This window comes from Onthophagus taurus, chromosome 10 (assembly GCF_036711975.1).
Source record: "Onthophagus taurus isolate NC chromosome 10, IU_Otau_3.0, whole genome shotgun sequence".
NCBI classification, from domain to species: Eukaryota; Metazoa; Arthropoda; class Insecta; order Coleoptera; family Scarabaeidae; genus Onthophagus; species Onthophagus taurus.
Window position 1 is genome coordinate 7910845 of NC_091975.1, and position 16255 is coordinate 7927099.

Sequence of the window (16255 nt, forward strand, 5' to 3'; positions counted from 1 at the left end):
TGACAGTGAACGGGGCCCGGAGGCCCCCGTCCAGAAGGGGTTCCATATACGGGAACCGGTCCTTATTAAAAGCCCAACCAATCGAACGACGACGCTCTCCTCCAGAACCCCGACGGCCATGCGATAACGAGACCGGCGGACCATAACGGTTACCGAAGAAGACGACAACCACGAAGACGACGACAATCAAAAGAAAAATAAATAAATAAATAAATCGAAAATCACACCAAGATATCACAAAAAATAATAGAATTTAGTTAAATTGTACTGCTATAAAATAAAATATATGATTATATATATATTTTATATATATATATAAAATTATTAAAAATATAAACAATAATAATAAAGTTTTTAATTATAATTTAATTTTTAATAATAATAAAACTTTAATTTTAAAGTCATGCGCAGAATTTTTATCCCCCACTCTTTAAAAGCTATCGGGGCCTTCTTCGATCGGGCGGTAGTGGGAGCGGCCATGTTTGTTTCCGTCGACTGTGCTGCTCCCTACCGTCCGAGATTGATCGTTAAGTGAGGAAAAAATCGAAAATTTAAGAGGAAATTTCGCAAAATCGAACAGGAAAAACGCAATCTTCACTTACCCAGAGGTATGTACGACGTCCGGAAACCGATTTTGAAGGTTTTCGCGACGCACTAACCGCGAAAAAAGCGTCGCGACGCTGCCGACCGACGAAGCGCCGCTCAACATCATGGCTGCCACGCGATAAACTTAGTTAACTGCGATATTTTTATGTCAAAATAAAAATTAATTCGTTAAAAAGATGAAAATAACGATAAAATTTTTTGTATTATTAAAGTTGGGTTCGAGATTTAAGGGCTACGTGAAATGTTTGTTTGAAAATCTCGTCGACGACGACGTGTTTAGATCGTGAAAATCGACCGGACGTTGATGGTTTTATGATTTTATGGTTCCTACTCTATTTTTGGAGTTACTTAATAAATTATTTTGCACACGATTTTTTTTTAAATATGATTTATTACAATTTATGTTTGTATTTGTTCTCTCTCCCCCTCTATCTCTTATATAATATTTATTCTAACACCAGTCTCAGGCGATCCAAGTCGGAGATATAGTAAAATATCAGGCACCGTACACCCGTATACGTTTCCTTTGTCTCAAATAAACTTGTCATAATACGTTACGCCCGGTTCGGAGCAATAACTTTAAACTTATCTCGCGTTATATTTACATGCAAACGTTCCTCTAGATTCGATCTTACGCGAAGGGGTAGAGAATCCAAACGCTAAATTTATTACCTTCCTTTTTGACGAAATACAAAGAATATTGCCTTTTTTGTTACAAACAAAAAAGAAAAATAATATGTCTTTAACTAAACAAAAACATGAGTCTTACTAGTTTCGGCTAATAGCCATCTAAATAGTTCACATTATTAAAATTCTTTAAAGTTATAAGATAAAATACAAGTTATTGGGAGGAAACTTTAAAGTTGAGATAAATTATGGATTTGTTGAAACTAAGAAACTATTTTGGTACGAAATTAATAAGAAAACTTTAAGCTTTAATTTGATGTATTTATCATTTTTGAACTCCCATCATTACGGAGTACACAAAAATTTAAAGCTATAATTAAAAACTAACATTTTTAATAAAATCAGATTTTGAGTTAATCTTAAAAAAATTGTAACCAATTAATTCTTAAAGATTAAAAATTGAGATATATGAAAAATAATAAAGGAAATTTCAAACTTTAATTTCATATAAAAATCGTTTTTTAATCTCTATAAATTTGGATGGGAGGAAGTTTTAAAGTTGGGATTAATTTTAATGTTTTTCGAAAAAAATAGCTTAATTTCAAAAATGTGTAACTCATGAATTACTTGAAACTAAGAAACTATTTTGGTACCAAATTAATAAGAAAACTTTAAGCTTTAATTTGATGTAATCACCTTTTTTGAACTCCCATCAATACGGAGTACACAAGAATTTAAAGTTAGGTTTAAAAAGTAACATTTTTAATCAAATCAGATTTTGAGTTAATCTTAAAAAAATTGTAACCAATTAATTCTTAAAGATTAAAAATTGAGATATATGAAAAATAATAAAGGAAATTTCAAACTTTAATTTCATATAAAAATCGTTTTTTAATCTCTATAAATTTGGATGGGAGGACGTTTTAAAGTTGAGATAAATTTTAATGTTTTTCGAAAAAAATAGCTTAATTTCAAAAATGTGTAACTCATGGATTACTTGAACCTAAGAAATTATTTAGGTACGAAATTAATAAGAAAACTTTAAGCTTTAATTTGATGTATTCATCATTTTTGAACTCCCATCATTACGGAGTACACAAAAATTTAAAGTTATAATTAAAAACTAACATTTTTAATAAAATCAGATTTTGAGTTAATCTTAAAAAAATTGTAACCAATTAATTCTTAAAGATTAAAAATTGAGATATATCAAAAATAATAAAGGAAATTTCAAACTTTAATTTCATATAAAAATCGTTTTTTAATCTCTATAAATTTGGATGGGAGGAAGTTTTAAAGTTGGGATTAATTTTAATGTTTTTCAAAAAAATAGCTTAATTTCAAAAATGTGTAACTCATTAATTACTTGAAACTAAGAAACTATTTAGGTACGAAATTAATAAGAAAACTTTAAGCTTTAATTTGATGTATTAATCTTTTTTGAACTCCCATCATTACGGAGTACACAAAAATTTAAAGTTAGGCTTAAAAACTAACGTTTTTAATCAAATCAGATTTTGAGTTAATCTTAAAAAAATTTTAACTAATTAATTCTTAAAGATTAAAAATTGAGATATATGAAAAATAATAAAGGAAATTTCAAACTTTAATTTCATATAAAAATCGTTTTTTAATCTCTATAAATTTGGATGGGAGGAAGTTTTAAAGTTGGGATTAATTTTAATGTTTTTCGAAAAAAATAGCTTAATTTCAAAAATGTGTAACTCATTATTTACTTGAAACTAAGAAACTATTTAGGTACGAAATTAATAAGAAAACTTTAAGCTTTAATTTGATGTATTCACCTTTTTTGAACTCCTATCATTACGGAGTACACAAAAATTTAAAGTTAGGCTTAAAAACTAACGTTTTTAATCAAATCAGATTTTGAGTTAATCTTAAAAAAATTGTAACCAATTAATTCTTAAAGATTAAAAATTGAGATATATTAAAAATAATAAAGGAAATTTCAAACTTTAATTTCATATAAAAATCGTTTTTTAATCTCTATAAATTTGGATGGGAGGAAGTTTTAAAGTTGGGATTAATTTTAATGTTTTTCGAAAAAAATAGCTTAATTTCAAAAATGTGTAACTCATGAATTACTTGAAACTAAGAAACTATTTTGGTACCAAATTAATAAGAAAACTTTAAGCTTTAATTTGATGTATTCATCATTTTTGAACTCCCATCATTACGGAGTACACAAAAATTTAAAGTTAGGCTTAAAAACTAACATTTTTAATCAAATCAGATTTTGAGTTAATCTTAAAAAAATTGTAACCAATTAATTCTTAAAGATTAAAAATTGAGATATATTAAAAATAATAAAGGAAATTTCAAACTTTAATTTCATATAAAAATCGTTTTTTAATCTCTATAAATTTGGATGGGAGGAAGTTTTAAAGTTGGGATTAATTTTAATGTTTTTCGAAAAAAATAGCTTAATTTCAAAAATGTGTAACTCATGAATTACTTGAAACTAAGAAACTATTTTGGTACCAAATTAATAAGAAAACTTTAAGCTTTAATTTGATGTATTCATCATTTTTGAACTCCCATCATTACGGAGTACACAAAAATTTAAAGTTAGGCTTAAAAACTAACATTTTTAATCAAATCAGATTTTGAGTTAATCTTAAAAAAATTGTAACCAATTAATTCTTAAAGATTAAAAATTGAGATATATTAAAAATAATAAAGGAAATTTCAAACTTTAATTTCATATAAAAATCGTTTTTTAATCTCTATAAATTTGGATGGGAGGAAGTTTTAAAGTTGGGATTAATTTTAATGTTTTTCGAAAAAAATAGCTTAATTTCAAAAATGTGTAACTCATGAATTACTTGAAATTAAGAAACTATTTCGGTACGAAATTAATAAGAAAACTTTAAGCTTTAATTTGATGTATTCACCTTTTTTGAACTCCCATCATTACGGAGTACACAAGAATTTAAAGTTAGGCTTAAAAACTAACATTTTTAATCAAATCAAGTTTTGAGATAATCTTAAAAAAATTGTAACCAATTAATTCTTAAAGATTAAAAATTGAGATATATTAAAAATAATAAAGGAAATTTCAAACTTTAATATCATATAAAAATCGTTTTTTAATCTCTATAAATTTAGATAGGAGGAAGTTTTAAAGTTGGGATTAATTTTAATGTTTTTCGAAAAAAATAGCTTAATTTCAAAAATGTGTAACTCATGAATTACTTGAAACTAAGAAACTATTTTGGTACCAAATTAATAAGAAAACTTTAAGCTTTAATTTGATGTATTCACCTTTTTTGAACTCCCATCATTACGGAGTACACAAAAATTTAAAGTTAGGCTTAAAAACTAACATTTTTAATCAAATCAAGTTTTGAGATAATCTTAAAAAAATTGTAACCAATTAATTCTTAAAGATTAAAAATTGAGATATATGAAAAATAATAAAGGAAATTTCAAACTTTAATTTCATATAAAAATCGTTTTTTAATCTCTATAAATTTGGATGGGAGGAAATTTTAAAGTTGGGATTAATTTTAATGTTTTTCGAAAAAAATAGCTTAATTTCAAAAATGTGTAATTCATAAATTACTTGAAACTAAGAAACTCTTTAGGTACGAAATTAATAAGAAAACTTTAAGCTTTAATTTGATGTATTCATCATTTTTGAACTCCCATCATTACGGAGTACACAAAAATTTAAAGTTAGGCTTAAAAACTAACATTTTTAATCAAATCAGATTTTGAGTTAATCTTAAAAAAATTATAACCAAGTAATTCTTAAAGATTAAAAAATGAGATATATTAAAAATAATAAAGGAAATTCCAAACTTTAATTTCATATAAAAATCGTTTTTTAATCTCTATAAATTTGGATGGGAGGAAGTTTTAAAGTTGGGATTAATTTTAATGTTTTTCGAAAAAAATAGCTTAATTTCAAAAATGTGTAACTCATGGATTACTTGAAACTAAGAAACTATTTAGGTACGAAATTAATAAGAAAACTTTAAGCTTTAATTTGATGTATTCATCATTTTTGAACTCCCATCATTACGGAGTACACAATAATTTAAAGTTAGGCTTAAAAACTAACATTTTTAATCAAATCAGATTTTGAGTTAATCTTAAAAAAATTGTAACCAATTAATTCTTAAAGATTAAAAATTGAGATATATGAAAAATAATAAAGGAAATTTCAAACTTTAATTTCATATTAAACTCGTTTTTTAATCTCAATAAATTTGGATGGGAGGAAGTTTTAAAGTTGGGATTAATTTTAATATTTTTCAAAAAAAATAGCTTAATTTCAAAAATGTGTAACTCTTAAATTTGTAGAAACTAAGAAACTATTTTGGTACGAAATTAATAAGAAAACTTTAAGCTTTAATTTGATGTATTCACCTTTTTTGAACTCCCATCATTACGGAGTACACAAAAATTTAAAATTAGGCTTAAAAACTAACGTTTTTAATCAAATCAGATTTTGAGATAATCTTAAAAAAATTGTAACCAATTAATTCTTAAAGATTAAAAATTGAGATATATGAAAAATAATAAAGGAAATTTCAAACTTTAATTTCATATAAAAATCGTTTTTTAATCTCTATAAATTTGGATGGAAGGAAGTTTTAAAGTTGGGATTAATTTTAATGTTTTTCGAAAAAAATAGCTTAATTTCAAAAATGTGTAACTCATGAATTACTTGAAACTAAGAAATTATTTTGGTACGAAATTAATAAGAAAACTTTAAGCTTTAATTTGATGTATTCATCATTTTTGAACTCCCATCATTACAGAGTACACAAAAATTTAAAGTTAGGCTTAAAAACTAACGTTTTTAATCAAATCAGATTTTGAGTTAATCTTAAAAAAATTGTAACCAATTAATTCTTAAAGATTAAAAATTGAGATATATGAAAAATAATAAAGGAAATTTCAAACTTTAATTTCATATAAAACTCGTTTTTTAATCTCAATAAATTTGGATGGGAGGACGTTTTAAAGTTGGGATTAATTTTAATGTTTTTCAAAAAAATAGCTTAATTTCAAAAATGTGTAACTCATTAATTACTTGAAACTAAGAAACTATTTAGGTACGAAATTAATAAGAAAACTTTAAGCTTTAATTTGATGTATTAATCTTTTTTGAACTCCCATCATTACGGAGTACACAAAAATTTAAAGTTAGGCTTAAAAACTAACGTTTTTAATCAAATCAGATTTTGAGTTAATCTTAAAAAAATTGTAACCAATTAATTCTTAAAGATTAAAAATTGAGATATATGAAAAATAATAAAGGAAATTTCAAACTTTAATTTCATATAAAACTCGTTTTTTAATCTCAATAAATTTGGATGGGAGGACGTTTTAAAGTTGGGATTAATTTTAATGTTTTTCGAAAAAAATAGCTTAATTTCAAAAATGTGTAACTCATGAATTACTTGAAGCTAAGAAACTATTTAGGTACGAAATTAATAAGAAAACTTTAAGCTTTAATTTGATGTATTCACCTTTTTTGAATTCCCATTATTACGGAGTACATAACTTTTTAAAGTTAGGCTATAAAAATCTAAAAAACTGTCACTTTGAGTTTATAAGAACTAAGAATTCTCATAACTATACATTACACCAACTTTTAAAGTTAGGTTAAATCAAGTATAATCGCCAAAAATTGTATTTTTAAGATAATCCCATCGAGTTTAGACTCATTTTAAAGCATTTTTAATATTCTTGACAAATCGAAATGATTCAACAACTTATTAGTAATTATTTTTTTTAGAAAATTGCTTCAAAACATGCAAATCATTTGATTAGGAAGTCAAATATCGCAATCATTTAAAATTCTGCAACATCCACAAAGTCTTGGGAGTTGTGCAAGGTCATTGGAATAGAATAGGAAAATAAATATTCTCCTTGAGGGCTGTCAGAAAGAAGTTTAGTGTGGACAAATTAATTAAGGTTCAATTATAATAGGCATCAATTTCAAAACCATTCTCTAACGTCCCAGAGTTGCGCATTTTCAGACTTGGAAAAGTTCTCTTCTGAACACAAGTTGCAGAACTTTCCAAATTTGCTCCTGAATTAAAGCGAAAAGAAAAATGGACACAAAATTCATGTTGGGGCGATATCGTTGATGATTATCATGGCATTATTGCACTTAGTTGTAGTCGATTAGGGGCAGTCACTCTTAGTTTGGCAAAACTAGCTAGCTCTAGCAGCACTCCCCAAATATCAATGAAATGATAGCAGAGTTTTTCCCAAAATTATCCTCTAAAGTGCTTAATTTCGGAGGAGTACACTTTTAAAGTTGAATCTAATAATACAATTAAGTTGAGTCATATTAATTTTTTTAGAAACTCTCCAACTTTCTTTACTACAACAAAACAAAATTAGAAATCGCCCTTTTTTAGCCCTTTTGTTGCCGTTTTTTTAGAAACTTTTTTAAAAGAATTAGAAAGTGCTACCTGATTCCTCCTCTTCGTGACGCGGAGAGAATTTTTTAAGTCAGTTTGTCGGTTTGCACTTTGAAAGTATGATTGTGGGTTTAGAAAAAAAGTGTTAATTTATAAATAATTTAATAAATATGAAAATCGGTCAATTTTCCAAGGTGAGCGTAATTGAGTTTTAATTTGTTCCCGTCTCGTAAATTATAATTAGCCGCAAATTTGCATAAATTTACTTTACATCCGTTTTATTGGTGGCTACGTGTGAAAGGATCGGTTCGGTTTGGCAGGTTCATCGATTCGAGGATAATTTTCGGGGCCACAAGCCCAATTAACCACGAACCTCAACGCTCTAAATACGAGTTTAATGGTAATTTATAAAAAATTCTTATCTTCATTTTATTTATTTATTTATTATTTAAATTTTTTTTATATTTAAACTCGCTTTTTATTAAATTTATTATTTAATAAAAAAATAACAACTCGTCTATGATATATTTTTGATTACGTTTGCATCATTTTATCGAAAATATACATTTATAAATATGTAATAACAATAAATAAAACTTTATTTTGAATTTTAAGTTTTATTTTGGTGAAAATATCAGCAATTTTATATCATATTTAAATCGAAAAACGCAAAAACTCGATTGTGTGTGTATACAAAATTCGAAAAACATTCGAACCGGGTTTATAAAAAATGCATTAAAACCGCGATTTCGTTCGAATTTGTTTAAGATAATAAATTATTCAAATAACCCAACGCGTGTTGTTTTACGCGAGGGAAATGATAATCCGTTATCGTTGCAAAATTCGACGCGCCAGTTCCTGTTTTAAATGAGTAATAAATGCGAAATGGATTGTGGACATTTTTTTATCCGATTCGTAATTACAAATCCCCAAATGAATAATAAAACACGATTTTACTTCAAAATAATAACACAATTTATATCTTCATTAACATTCCTGAAAGACGTATTACACAAAACAATTCCTTGATATTTTCATGTACAACTTGAAATCTGTCAAGCAAAGCGAAATTTATGTTTATCCTCGTAGCTAACTTATTTATAGTTTTAACAAGAATATTTAAAATTATAAAACAAAATCAAAACTTTTTAATTAATCTTGAAACGGCCTAATAAATAATTCAATCATTTTCATAAACGCCCAATAAATTATGTAATGTAAATAAGCGGTAATGAAGCAATAAAAATTATTTATTACATGCTATTAACAAGTCACCATTCATTACCGAGGCCGCGAGAACATAGTTCATAACCGTGATATGACTCTCATAAACTAATTTTCTTCTTAAACCCAAACTTTAAGATATGTCAAGTTTTATTACCGCCGTTTAGATAAGATTAAAAGAAGAAATTTATTGTTTAATTCGGTTCATTTTAATCTTTACCAAAACTTAGAAAGTTAGTGTTTTATAAAAAAAAGTATATCTGACGAATTTATAAGAATTAAGACACGAGTTATATACAGGGTGTACAAAAAGAATGGAACACTTCAACATATATAAAAAAAGTTTTAAACAAAAGTTACTTGAAACGATTTTCAGCATATTTTGGCGTAGAAATAAAATTAAAATAATGACGGCAGTCTGAGTTACGACATGGTGAGTGTGTTTTTTAAATGGAACACCTGTATATTTTAAGGTTTTTGGATTCTTTTTGACAAGGTGTTACAAAATGCCATAAGGTTTTAATGCTTTAAACTGCATAGTTTTCGAGATATTGAAACTTTTATTTAAAAAGATTTGACATAGCGACAACCAAAGCCTTGACGTCATAGAAATGGGCGGAGCTTATACCGACTATGCAATTTTTCATTAGTGTTTAAATAAAATAAACTAAGTGACTTAGGCAGTCTATTATGGTGTCATTATGGAATAGACAACCTAAGCCTTGACGTCACAGGGATGGGTGGAGCTTATATCGACTCCAAACAATTTCGTTGCTAACGATAAATTGCCAAAAACTGTCATTTGAAATGTCATCACTTAGTTTATTTTATTTTAACTCTAATGAAAAATTGCATATGGTGATTTACCGGTGATGTTTGGAGTCGGTATAAGCTCCGCCCATCTTTGTGACGTCAAGGCTTAGGTTGTCTATTGTTTGGAGTCAGTATAAGCTCCGCCCACCTCTGTGACGTCAGACTTAGGCAGTCTATTCGAGCGAAAACTGTCTCCGTTACCATAGTAACACACATAACAATAGACTGCCTAAGTCTGACATCACAGAGGTGGGCGGAGCTTATACCAACTGTAAACATTTTCGTTGCTAACGATAAATCGCTATAAAAATGTCATTTAAAATGTCACTTAGTTTATTTTATTATAACACTAATTGAAAAATTGCATATGGGGATTTTTCGTTAGCAACGAAGATGTTTGGAGTCGATATAAGCTCCGCCCATCCCTGTGACATCAAGGCTTAGGTTGTCTATTCCATAATTTAGTTGTCGCTACGTCAAATCTTTTCAAATAAAAGTTTCAATATTTCGAAAATTATGAAGTTTAAAGCATTAAAACCTTATGGCATTTCGCCTTGTCAAAAGGAATCCAAAAACCTTAAAATATACAGGGTGTTTCATTTAAAAAACACACTCACCATGTCGCAACTCAGACTGCCGTCATCATTTTTATTTTATTTCTACGCCAAAATATGCCGAAATTAGTTTCAAGTTACATTTATTTAAAACTTTTTTTAATATAAGTTGAAACGTGCGATTCTTCTCGTCGTTCCTCAAAAAACTATTACTTTCATCAACATAAGGATGATTTCTTCAATTATACAGTGTTTGCCAAAAGTAACGCATACATTCCGTTGAGATAGAAAAATAGCAGTAGCCATGCGTAACCATGGCAACCAATTGTTACAGATATTTTATTGAAGACAATAATTAATTTATTACAATAAACAATTGGTTGCCATGGTTACACATTGCAATTGCTATTTTGCTATTATTTTTGGGAAACACTGTACATTAGAGAGGATAGAATAATTCCGTAAGTTCATCTCTGATATAATACAGAGTATTCAAAATTTGATGTACTTTTTTTCTTAATATATGGATTATATATATATATTATAGAATATACAGGGTGAGCTTTTTTCCATGTTTAGTATAGAGATCTTGAAAACTAGCAGAGATAGAGAGACGATTAAATAGGGAAAGAATTGCAGTTTCATGAACTCAATTTAATGAGCTTTTTGTTTTTTGGATAAAATGCATGGCTAACTAGATATCTCGAAAAAACCGTTTTTTTGTTATATCGTTAGATATCTATGACGCCGCTATTTGTAGAAAATTTGTGTACTTTTTGTACAGCCTGTATATCAAATTATTTATTAACTAACTTTTTTTGATCCCCATAAATACACCATATACAGCGTGTCCCGTATCTTCCGCATCAGAGCATTATAGGATTGTACGATACATTATTCTGAAGCGATCTTTCTAATAAAATTTTTTCGAAATGTTTATAATAACCGCACGGGAACTGTTTAAACGAACTGTTTTTCGTCCAATCAGCAGATCGGAAATCAGCCTCAGGTAGTCGGTGCCTCCTTCGGCCGGTCCGCTACGCCGATGATAACTCGTTTCCCACGTGTACTCACCAATAGAGTCGTCACGGAAAGAGAAATAAACTTTTTCGGTGAATCAAAGTCGTCCGTTATTGGTCGTTGTTAAACAGTTCCCGTGCGGTTATTATAAACATTTCGAAAAAAATTTATTAGAAAGATCGCTTCAGAATAATGTATTCTACAACCGTATAATGCTCTGATGCGGAAGATACGGGACACGCTGTATACGATACATCATTAGAAAGCTAAAAATATAGTATTTAAAAAAATATAAATTTATTTTATATCTTAAAAATCTTATCTAGCTTTAAAATTTTTCAACGACAGTATATTCTACTTAAAAAAGTGTCTAAAAAGCGTCGAATTTCTTTAATTTCAAAAATAAACGAAATATGAGCATTTTTTGAAATCACTAAAATTTGCCTTTTTGGCTAAAACCTAAAAACAAATGAATATAGAGTAGATTAGATACTTTTTTGTAATTCGCGCCGGTAATGAAAGCTTTACCAGTACTCAAACGGGTGCTGTAATGAGACTCTTTACAGCATCCTATGCTGTAATGAGATTTTAGTAACATTTTATGGAACCATTTCAAGTTGGTGACATTGGGTCATTAATTTTTCTAGTTGTCAATGTGACAATTTTTGTCTATACACGTTCTTAGCATCGAATACAAAGTCCACAATGATGAGGATATTGACTCTGAGCAATTTCTCTTATTTTGGGAGGTGTACATCAAACATTTTTTCAGGTGAATATATTTTGTGTTTTGACAGTTTCTCTCTCAAGTGTTCCGGTGTTACCAACTGCTACATACCTATTTCCCTACATTGCCAAAATTTACTTTATTTTTGTTAAAAAAAAGTATAAAAACGCGAATTACAAAAAATAGCATAAAAAACACGTTTCATAAGACTTAAAGCACTCATTCATTAAAAAATCGTGGCTTCGCCACTCGTTTTTCAACTTGAATTCGTGCATTTCAAGCGTGTCTTACGAAACTTGTTTTTTAATATACTATTTTCGTATCTCTTATAGTTTCTGAGATAGCATATAATAACACCCTGTACACATACTTAAAAAATTCTTATTAGAAATACTATATTTTTAAATACTAATCTTTTGTGTCAAAGTTCGATTTAAATTTGTTGGTGCATATCATGATTCAATGACCATAACAAATTTGCAGCTAGAAGACTTTATTTTGGTATAATTTAAGGTTGTGACTGAAAATGATATCTCTTTAACAATTTTATTTTATTGAAAAAGTAGTCGACTACTACATAGTATACTCGTGACCTCACCATTTGCTTTCTGTTGTGGAGTTTCTGCTGTTCCTCTGTGTTGGATCCAACTCGCCGTGGCCTTGTAATTATTTTCTCCCAACCGAATGATTAACTCGTTCTTTGATTTATGCTCGTCGGCCGGTTATTTACGATCTCCTCGGCGAGTCTGACGCGTTGCATGTAGGCCGAGCCGTTTCAATCTGTGTGAGAACGAAATTCCTTTTTTCCACGGCGTCTTCGTCGTTTCGTTTTGGTTGTGTACCTTTTACCATCTCAACCGGCCCGACCGATCTTACTCAAAAAAACGTGCGATTCTTCTCGTCGTTCCTCAAAAAACTATTACTTTCGGTGTAAACCGTAATTTTCGATTTTTTTTCTTATTGAGTACAAAATCTTTAACCTCCAATCAACAACGAGTCTCTAAGGACTTTAAGTATATGGTTTCTTGGGAAAAAAATAACACCTTCGGGGTAAACGCAAAATTAAATTGTATCTTAACAAAAGATACAAATGGGCGTTTCTTCATTATATAGAATGTATTATGAGATTAATCAATTATTGCTTAGAGGAGAATTTTTGATAATTTTTCGAGTTCACTTAAACCACTTGAGAAATAAAATAAAAAGCGTACTTAAGAGTGTTACAGATGCCTTTTTTCTTCGTCCGACGGGAATTAAAAAATCGTTTCTGTTTACATGAATCACTCTCAATCTGTCTCAATCGGGGTCTTTGTAAAATAGTCGCTGAACCCCGCAGGGTTATCGCTCACGACTTTCTGCTCGATTTACAATCAAACGAAAAAAGGAAATAAATAAAGAAGAATAATTACCCTGATAAGATGATTATTTCTATTTTTTGAATTAAAAAAGTTGTAATTAAAAAGTATTCAGTTGTGACGCGTTTTAAATTGCCACTAAAAAAATTGCTCTAAAAAAGTCGGAGTTTAAGCGAAAATAAAAAAGGGGTTTTTAGCGAGACCGTTTTACAAAATACAAACCGCCATGATTTTTATGGTCTGTTATCCTTTTTACCCTCCATTTTTTCCGCTGTCCTTTTCAACTTCCATCCTTTTCGAATAGAAGAGAGGTTGAACCGTATATTTTCTCGGCCACTCCATTCACAGAACAAGATTTTATTGGTCACTTTCTACGTTTTGCCAAAGATTAATGTTTAATGGAATTATGAACCAAATTAAACGATAAATTTTCTTTTTAATTTAGTATATAACTCGTTTGTTTATAATTATAAATTCATTAAATTAAAATTGTAACTTATTGTGGAATGTCACTTTTTTTTGTAAATGGACCATCCTGTATATTTTTACATATTTGGATTTGGCGATTTATCATTAGCAACAAAATTGTTTGGAGTCAGTATAAGCTCCGCCCATCTCTGTGACGTCAGACTTAAGGAGTGTATTGAACAAAAATTTGTAATAAAATACAGGGTGTTCCATTTGAAATAAGAAAATTGTCACCTCTTCCGGTGTAACCACAAGTACCCGGAGCCTGAAAATATTTTAGTTAAAAAGCTGGCATCAAACATCACAAGTCTGCAAATTTTCAAACTCCCACTTCATTTGGTTATTTACTAGGCCACACTAGGCACTTAATTCATGACACACTAGATTAAATATCATTATATGATATTTAATGATATATAATTATCTCCCAACTATCGAGTGTTCTCTGATTTTTTGAACAAATGTCTGCTGGATCAGATTTTTCTAGAAAAATTCGAATAACTCGTGAACGGCCCAATCAAATTGCAAAAAATTAAGTTATTCATAAACCTTGAAAACAAACAAATCCAAATATGTAATAATATACAGGGTGTTCCATTTAAACAAATAAAGTACGTATGAAATCATAAATCAAATTTTGGTCAGAACCCTGTATAATTCTAATGGACGGTCGTCGTGGATGACCCTACATATTAAATTAAAGTATAAAGTATCCTTTTTAATTTGGTATATAACTTGTTTTTTATATCCTATAAATTTCCCCTTTTTTCTATATCAAATTAAAATATAATGTTAAGACGTAAAAGAAATTTCAAACTTTAATTTGATATAAACAAATGCGATTTATTAGAAGATTTTTTAAAATTCTCATTAAAATTTGATGTTTTTGCTGACATTAGAAAACGACATATTATTCAAAAAATTGTATTTGGACGAATTTATAGGATTTAATAGAGTAAGTAGATAAGTTTAAAATTTTTTATCTTGAAATATAAGGATGATTTCTTCAATTATACAGTGTTTGCCAAAAATAACGCATACATTCCGTTGAGATAGAAAAATAGCCATGCGTAACCATGGCAACCAAATGGTTCAGATATTTTATTGAAGACAATAATTAATTTATTACAACAAACAAATGGTTGCCATGGTTACACATTGCAACTACTATTACTTTTGGGAAACCCTGTACATTAGAGAGGATTCTTTTATCTCCTTATTATTAATATTTTTATAGAATAATTCCGTAAGTTATCATTTCATCTCTGATATAATACAGAGTATTCAAAATTTGATGTATTTTTTTCTTAATATATAGATTATATATACAGGGTGGTTTTTTTCCATGTTTAGTATAGAGATCTTGAAAACTAGCAGAGATAGAGAGACGATTAAATAGGGAAAGAATTGCAGTTTCATGAACTCAATTTAATGAGCTTTTTGTTTTTTCGATAAAATGCATGGCTAACTAGATATCTCGAAAAAACAGTTTTTTTTGTTATATCGTTAAATACGTATGGCTCCGCTATTATTGATTTAAGGAAAAATGTGTAAAGGAAAAATTTGTAGGGTATTACATGTTTCATAAAACAGTCTAACTGATTTTTTTATTTAAGCGATAATTTTTGAGTTATGACACAAACTTGTAATTTTTTTGATATATATGTTACGGCTAGAGCTCGAATTGCGGGTAAACCTAAGTTTAACCGGTTAATGTTGAGAATCACCCATTAAAGTCTTACGGCTAAAGTCCAAATAGTTTTCAACGCTTTCAACTTTAACCGGCTAAACCTGGTTGTAACCAATGGCAGTTGGTTAACACATTCGCTGCCGCCTGTCTCGGCCCTATCTCGAGCTTAGAAGAGAGAGACCATTTCTAAATCAAATCAGTCAACCTCTGGTGGTCAAGGATTTAAGAAATGCCATTGTAAAACAAAATGCGGAACAAAAAAATGCCTTTGCAAAGCTGCAAATGTTTTATGCAACTCTAAGTGCCATTCCAGTTTATCTTGCAATAACAAATAAAAAAACACTAATTTTTTTTCTTTAAAATGAAAGTGTGCATCTATTTCAAAATTTCTTTACGTTAGTTTAATATGAAATATACTAGTTAATGGTTATTTTTAAATAGATAATAAATTAATGTTCTTAATTATGGATTTCATTTATTTATTACCTAAAAATTTATTGTTCTACAAGCTTACTTAAAGTAACTTAACCGACTGCCATTGGTTACACCTAGGTTTAGCCGGTTAAAGTTCGAAGCGCTGAAAACTCTTCGGACTTTAACCGTAAGACCCGGGTAATTCCCAACTTTAACCGGTTAAACTTAGGTTTAGCTGGAATTCGACCTTTAGCCATAACATATATATATAATTGATTTATTATATCTGAAACAATCGGTTGTCATGGTTACGCATTGCAACTGCTATTAGGAGTGGGAATTTATGCGTT

The 16255-nt window shown here is 28.6% G+C and overlaps 1 protein-coding gene and 1 long non-coding RNA gene across 15 annotated transcripts in view; one reads left to right on the forward strand and one right to left on the reverse strand.

Annotated features, from left to right (window-relative positions):
* Nucleotides 1-16255, forward strand: part of LOC111419107 (uncharacterized) — a 228790-nt gene that overhangs the window by 132050 nt on the left and 80485 nt on the right. Inside the window, exon 1 of one of the 3 annotated variants that reach the window (XR_002706897.2) lies at nt 490-608. The exons of the other annotated variants lie outside the window; for them this stretch is intronic. This is a non-coding gene — a long non-coding RNA (uncharacterized lncRNA). Of the gene's footprint in view, nt 1-489; nt 609-16255 lie in introns of those variants that run through there. 3 annotated transcript variants of the gene reach the window in all.
* The window catches only part of LOC111419106 (homeotic protein ultrabithorax-like), a 526223-nt gene that overhangs the window by 88231 nt on the left and 421737 nt on the right, over nt 1-16255 (reverse strand). The window lies entirely within an intron of this gene.